An 8479-nucleotide genomic window follows, 5' to 3' on the forward strand; every position below is an offset into this window, starting at 1 on the left:
TGGCCTTTAAGGGAAAAAATATGGTGAGAACAAAAATAGTTATAGACAATAAAATATTAGAACAAGTAAAACATTTTCTAGGATGTGATATAACATATGATGTCGAAGAAGATATGAACCAGAAATTGGCGAAATTTCAAAATATGTGGAATAATAAAAAGAACTCTGGCTAAGAAAACAAGGAAAGAAACACAATAGAAATTTTACAAAGTAATGGCAGCAATACCAACACTTCTTTACGGTTCTGAAACATGGATACCGAAACAAAGGGACATTAATAGAATACAAGCAGCAGAAATGAAATTTTTAAGATATGTTAAAGAATGTACAAAATTAGATAAAATACCAAACGTAAATATTAGAAAGGAATTAAAGATTTACTCAATTAATAGGAAAATTATAGATTATAGACAAAGATGGAAAGAAAATGGAGAAAAAAATGGAAGATAATAGATTCCCAAAAATTAGCTTACACGTATAGAGCAAAAGCAAAAAGAGACCGAAGAACAGATGGGCAGACCTCTTTGAGATCAGAACAGGCGGATCACCTAATACGTGAAGGAAGACAAGACAAGATTTCTTTATTTTATTTTTTGCTGGCTTCCAGGTTGGGTGCCCTGGAAGTGGGTTTATTGGCAACCCACCAGTCTTGCACCACTACTGGTGGGTGTGAGATAAGTACGTTAAGGTACTGACAATTTTTTTCCCCACTTACTCGGTTCCATGTGCCAGGGACAGGTACGTGTACGCAATGCCCACAAGGAATTTGGAGGAGATACACTAATTTTCTGGGTGCCACCGTGCGTCAGTAATACACATACATACATGCAGAGAACCATGCCATGTCGGACAGCTTCTACCGTCACCCTTCAAGTCCTTACAGGGAAACTCCCCCTCGATCTCCACGTTGGCTACTGCGGGCTCTCTCAAGCCGTTAAACACAAACTGCAAAGATCTTCAATATCACAACCAAGACAGGCATTGATATCAGTCAGGAGAAAAATACTTATCTGGGAGGCTCTTGTAACAGGTGGACAGCCAGTCCACATTGTGAAATTACCAGGAATTCTTTTTTCCGAATGATTATTATGAATAAGACAACCACTTCAAGGCTGAATCTAAACCTACAGACAACTTTTATCCTCACAGGACATGGTGCCTTTAACAGCAAATTGCGGGATCTGGAAATCCGTGACGATGCAATCTGTTCTTGTGGGGATAAGGAATCTTGGCGCCACGTCATGAACACCTGTCCAATCTACCTTGACCTTAGATTGAACCTACTGCAAGCGCTGGGTATCATGACACTTGCAACCTGAACATCAAGCTTATCGCATCCAAAGAAGCCTTCCAAAATTTGACTCCTATGCTAAAGCACTCTTCCAACGCCGCAAATTTCAAAAGCAAAGACTACATCCACCGTGAACGCAACTATTTTGAACAAAGCGCCTGCTTGCACTACAAAAAGTTCAGTTTTCCAGCTGCAGCCCATACCTCTTACCACAACTCATACCTCTTACTTCGTGATCTCACCACCTTTCTCTTGACTTGCTTCTTTTGCTGGTTCGGTCCGTCCGGATTGGTCTCCTGTGCCTGCTACCTCTGCTGCTTCGCTCGGCCGGTGCCCCTGCCTTGCATCTCTGTTGTCCTGTTTTACTTTAATGCCGACAGTATGCTGCCCTCCATGGGTTCATTCGCTACGTTCGGGTCCCTTGGGACCTTCCTGTGTAGGTGCGCTCTCTCTCTCTCTCTCTCTCTCTCTCTCTCTCTCTCTGCCTGTCATCTTTTTACTTTTTTTTTCGCACCCTATCCCACCAACTCTACGTTCATTCTTCGCACCCGCCAAGGGATGCCATACTTGTCATCATACCTCCCGACCTTACCTGTTCTTCTCCATCTTACGTGTTTTTTTTTCCTTTCTTTCTTTAGGCCGCCTCTGCTCTTTTCGTGGCCAGAGTGCTGGAAGGTGCTTCCTTGGTGATCGCTCCTCCCAGTAACAAAGTGGCCAGATGAAAAACAAAAACATGTCGACACACACACACACACACACACAGCTCGCGGTACCCAACACAACTCACGCGGCTTTGCAGTCATGCATCTGCACAGTGCCACTAAGTGCGGTTTTGTGGGAAACCGCTGGCACCGCGTTACAAAAAAAAACACTATGTCCATTCAGTTGGTCTCTCGGAATGTTTATAGAGATATCTATTCTTGGACCCCTGGTGTAGAACCTAGTTCTTGACGAATGGCTTCTTTCCAACTCTGACTTAGCCAACATACAAATGGTTCAATACGCCAACCATGCATCACTTTTGGAACACGGCTATTCTAGAAAGGCCGTGTTCCAAATAAAGGCGAATCTAATTCTTACAAAATTATCTGAACGGACAGCTACAAACAAACTGAAAATTTTAGCTAAAAAATCCACGATGATGATTTTACAGAGGAAATTAAACTTCAGCAGACCACTAGTAATTAGATACGAAAGAAAGTTCCATACCGATTGGCGCTACCCATAAGCATCATCATCATCACTGATGTTAAACTATCCTTCCTGCCACACATTCCGAAACTCCAAAAGAAAACAAACAAACATTTTACAACGCTGCTTTCAGGATTTCGTCGACTGGGGAATAAAGAACTTTACCCTTCGACTTCTCTACCAAACTATCTTCGTGTCTATGGTGATTTACGCTGCCAATATCTGGTTCCATAGAGGAAAAATTTCTTACCATTCAAGCTAAATTTGAGCTAAATTCTACACCACTGTACAACTATGATTAGGCGCTGTGGAAGTAGATAGTTTGAATAAATTTAAGAAAGGATTAAGAGAATTGTTAGAAGAGGTTGTGTTAGTGTTTTTTTTTTTTTTTTGCTGATGTCGTGTATGCTTCTTTCCTCTGAATATTAATAAAAAAAGTTAAGAAAAACGGCAATCAGCGTGGTGCCATTATTGCAGTTAGAATTCAGTTCTATAAAGTTATCAACGATAAATTAACAATTTGGGAATTGTGACTTTTGAACACACCCTGGTTTTTCCTTTATTGTAAATGATAAAGCAAATGTAAAGTTCTGATATTATTCGTGGTCTTACCCATTTTCTGTGCTTACAGCTTCGTTAACTTTAAAAGTTTTTAGAAAATGTTTCATGGCCTATAAAGGCCAGATTACGTATTATCTGGAATACCTGTTATCTAGAAGTCAGCTCTGCTGAAAATTTTACTAAGACCAGAGAAAACCTCAGCACGACCTAAAATATTACAAGCAAATGTAATATTTTAGAAAAATTACTTGAACGTTTAATCACACTCAGGAAAATTACTTGAACGTTTAATCAGTCTCAGAATTAATTCACTGCTTGTGAAGGCCAATTTAATTTCATCCCTTCAATACAGCTTTACACCTGCGGTGGTTGTGAAGATCTACTGTTTCAAATGAAAAAGCTCAGATGAATCTACATATAAATACTCTAATTTTATTCATACACTTCGAAGGTGCTTTCGATGCACTATGGTGAGGGTGTGTCCTTCGTTGTCTTAGAGTAGCAAATTACCTTCAGTTATTATACCTTCTGATAAAAGCATATTGTAGTAATCGCTGTCTTGATACAAATTAAACACGAATATGTATCCAGACATTACTCGAGGCTGCCCTCAGGTGGTCTATCCTTGTGCCCCTAGTGCGGAACTTATACCTAAACGATTGGCTTCTCCTCCACGATGACCTGACAAATATAAGCACAACAGCTTACACCAATGATTTATCCATTCTTGTCCACGGAAACCTCAGAAGGGATCTAGAAACGTCTGCAAACAATATTCTCCCCCAGACTATCTGACTGGGCCACTCAAAACAAGCTCACATTTCAGTGACAAAAATAAAAAGTTGATATATCGTTCATAACTTTATAGTCATAAAATATCAAGAACATTCAAATTCCTTTAGTGCTCACACAAGCAGCTTAGTTTTTCCTAGATGGATGGTCATCTAGCCCTCTCTTCACACTTAGAGCACCTCTCTAAAAAGTAATAAATTTACAGCAATGCTCTTCAGAATTCTTAGGAATGAATGAAGACCTAAAACACAATACTCTCCGCACCTTGTATCGCACTGGCTTTATCCCATTTCTATCGTATGCCTCCTGTATTTGATTTCAAAGGGTGTGTGTGAGGGGGGGGAGCGGCTCCTAGAACAAAAGTTCATCTCCGCCTCGTTGCTCTGTTCAGTTTTTACAGACTGTCCAGGTAAGGCCAGTGTGTGTCGTGTAAAAAAAAAAAAAAAAAAAACATTCATCCCGCATAGGAATATATCCCGTGCTGGATAAAGATAGATAAAACGGAAGGAGAGAGAGAGAGGGGAAAAAATTTTTTTTCATCCTGCACTGGAGAAAGTGACAGGAAAGAAAAAAACTGTTTGTAGTTATACAGATAAAGTGTATTTGTAAGTTATTAGCGGCTTCCAGGGTTTCCCCTATATCCGCCGTTTGTTAGGCTTTTTGCCAAGTTGCCGGCTTAGAAAAGAACTTAAAAGAGCATCAAAATTTCACGTATATATTTAACACAAAACAAAAAAAAAAAAAAAAAAAAAATGCATCTGATAGATGAAATATGTAATTAGGTGTGCATTAGTGTTGTGTTTGCGTTGTGTGTTAGTCGGCACCTGGCATTTAGCAGTAGGGGGCTGTGGCAGGTTTGTGTCACAGCCCCTCACTCCCATCCCTAGCCACATGGAGGCAGCCAGGATCTACTTTATCTTAAGAGGACACGGACTGATCCGGTCCTGTGGTTAAGTTTTTGGACGTCTGATGTCCCATCAAGTTAATCCTGTGTGGCCGGGTAATGCATCAGGGAAGGTCCCCTGAGAATTACCAGGGCACACTTTTTTGGTTTTATTTCCCCTTAGATATGAAATAAAATAAAATAAAATAAGTAAAACAATTAAAATAAAGTAAAGTAAAATAAAATAAATAAAACAATTAAAATAAAGTAAAGTAAAATAAAATAAGATAATTAAAATAAATAAAATAAAGTAAAATATATTAAAATAAAATAAATAAAATAAAATAAATTAAACTATAATAATATAAGGACTATCATTTACTTTTCGATATCCCTATACCCCATCTCTCACAGAGCTCAATCCTGACCAAGAGTGGGAATGAGGGGACAAAGTTTCTTCTCTTCCCCTTCCCTTCTTCTTTGTTGTTGTTCATGTCTCAATCTTTGCTTGTTGTCCATGTCATACTATTGTGACCTGGGAATTTCACCCCATTACCTCTGCTCACTTGATGGGCCTTTGGCTTTGGCAATGTTAGGGTTAACTGGCCTTATTGTGCCTGGTACTGTTGATGTGAGGTACAAAGTTTTTGGCCCTTGGTGTAATTTGTGATGTCAGTGTTGCAGTCAACCTGCTTTGTTCTCATTGGCACTTAACTGCTTGCAGGGTGAGCTGTCTGAGGCATGGGCACTGGGAATGTGATTCAGTGACCTGCCCCTTGATTTTATTCTGTCTCTCTTCTTCCCCTTTTCCTTCTACTCTCTTTCCTTCCCTTTCCTCCCTTCTTGTTGTCTTCTATGCCTCAATCATTCCTTCTTGTTCTTGCAGTGCTGTGATCTGGGACAAATATTCACTACTTCCTATACCTACCAGATGAGCCTTGGGCCCAGGCACTGGCAGGGTTAACTGGTCTTAGTGAGCTTGGCACTAATAGTTTGTGGTTCATACTGTGATCTAGGACACTTATTCACTACTACCATGATCTAGGACAGTTATTCACTGCTTCCTATACCTACCAGATGTGCCCTAGGCCCAGGCACTGACAGGGTTAACTGGTCTGAGTGAGCCTGGTACTGATAATTTGTGGTACAAATAAGGTTTATGACCGTCGTTGAGGTTCCCTAAGAAGATACTATTGTAGTCAACATGTATTTTCTTAATGGTGCTAAACTACTTGTGTGGTAAGTGCACCGTGTTGTCTGAAACATGGGCACTGAGGATGTAGTTCAGTACCATGCCCTTGAATTTATTTTTGTTGTTTTCCATGTTGCAATCATTACTTCTTGTTATTGTCATATTTCTGTGGCATAGGGTATACTCTCCATTTCCCTTACTCACTTGTTGTGTCTTAGACTTTTGCCATGTTGGGGTTGACTGGTCTTTTGTTCCTGGTACTGTTTATTATGGTACATGTACAGTTTATGTCCATTGTTAAGACTATCTGAAATGACAGTGCTGCAGTCAGCATGTATTCCTTTTTATTGTGGTATTTTTAGCATGGGTACTGAGAATATATATCAGTCCCTTTCCGTAGGTTAGTCTCCATCCATGCTGTGTCCTCTCTCCCAATTTTAGTTATGGGCTTGTGTGTTGCCTCTTGCTTTACTCCGGCATACCGAGGAGGGTTCTTCTTCTTTTGAATGCACTTGTTGCAAAGTTTACTAATGCTTGAAAGTTATCTGGTAATTCCAGCACTTTGGGGAAATCCTCAGTGTGATACACTTCTGTTACAAGCTGGAATGGTTGTCTCAGGTCTGTGTAGTTTATGCATTCGAGCATTATATGTTGTACGGTTTCCAGTGACCCGCATCTGCAGTTGGGGGAATCAGCCAGCCCCAGAGCATGCAGTCTTGCATTTATGCTTCCATGACCCGACAGGAGGAAGGTAGTATATAAATCTGGGCTCAACCAGGGTTTATTGTTTTTATTTATTTCCTGTGCCAGGGGGATGAACTGGTATGTTGTTCTCCCTTTATACAAAGGGATCTTTTCTCTTGGCATTGCTACGAACATGCCGTACAGTCTCCACACCGGTGTTACAAGCTATCGCAGGCACATTACCCGCTGACCTTCATGGTTTTTTTTTTTTTTTTTTTTTTTTATAAAAGGTCTCTGCTTTTATATTAGGAAAGGGATACCTATTACCTTCCTAAATGACTCTCGATCCAAATGCTGATCCAAAGAAAGAAAAAGAGAAATGTGGAATCTTCTCACCAACTGTCGGCAATCCATGTGGCCCTTGTCTACTAAAAGTATCGTTGTAAGTTTTTTATACCTGAAATTTCATTTACCTGTTCCAACATTGTACAGAAATAGTTCTTCCCCAGTGTCTGCACATCAGAACTTAATAACAGGACATTGAATGCGAAGCTTCTACAGTTTAAACTCACCTCTACAGATTCTTGCTTTTGCGGCGGCATCGTGGTCTAACAACACGTGATTTATTCATGCCAAATCTACAAAGCTTTCATCAACAAATCAACTGCATCTCATCATATCATTTTGCTCTTGGAAACGAACACGATTTAATTACAAATAAGGAAACTTTTGAAATCTTCCAAGAATTTGTAAAAGATATCTTTAACAGAGGCGCATCGAACTGGATTTCCTACTATCAAGATATCCGCTTTATAACTCAATTGCAATTTCTTATGATATAATTACCTGCCTCGAACAGAACTTATTACCATTCATGTTTTTACCATACTTAGTAAAGAACCTACCATCGCTGACCATACATATTTTCCCCTTCGTGTGATTCTGGCATCAAACCGATTGAGTCTTCTGTTTTGCCATATGTCGTCCTGCCCAAGTCCACCTGAAATTTTATTATACAACGGCTATCAGGCTCTGCCTCCTGATTTCTCCAACGATTAGGCTGCTGATTGCACCCGACTGACTAGGCTACATGACGACTGCTGAATAAATCTGTTGTGCCGTACTCATTTCTCTTAAGTATTCATGGCAGCTTTTTTTTTCCTTTTGTATGTATTTATTTATTTGCCGTTGTGTTTTTTTTTTTTTTTTTTTTTTTTTGCTGCTACCTCCGTTTTGGGCTCGCAGTGGTACGGGATCTGCTGGCATCCACTAGAATTGATTTTTCCTCCAGTGGATGCGGAATTCTTACCTTCACTTTCGTTTCACAGTGCGCGTATTATTGTGGCTCGTCTCCTCGTGGCATGGACGGATACTCTGGAGCAGCGATCCTAGGGATCGCTGCTCCAAAGTATCCCTCCAGAATAGCTAAGTGGCCAGAAACAACAAAACAAGATACACACTTCGCAGACATAACGCCATAGAGTACACACTTCGCAGACATAACGCCTGTTAGAGTATGATAAACTTCTGGCATTTTCCTTCCTTAATAACTGTTCATGTGTGAATGTAGATGCAAAATACTCATTCAATTTGTTTTCTATCTGAGCAGGATCATCAACAGTCGAACCTTCGATATCAAGTGGACCAATCTGATTCATTCCCCTTCCTTTTAGAGTTTATATATATATATATATATATAAAGAAATCCTTGCTGTTTTTCTTAGCATCCTTTGCCAAAGATTTCTCGTAATCTGCCTTCGCTTGGCTAATCTCCTTTGACTTGTTTACAGACTACTACTCTTCATAGCTATTGAGTTTGTAATGGAACAATTAACTTCCGTAATTGGCTTATTAGAGTGCTTTCAGGAAAACTTTATAAAATTGA

Source organism: Mastigoproctus giganteus, chromosome 1 (assembly GCF_048544385.1).
Source record: "Mastigoproctus giganteus isolate SK-2022 chromosome 1, ASM4854438v1, whole genome shotgun sequence".
NCBI lineage: Eukaryota > Metazoa > Arthropoda > Arachnida > Uropygi > Thelyphonidae > Mastigoproctus > Mastigoproctus giganteus.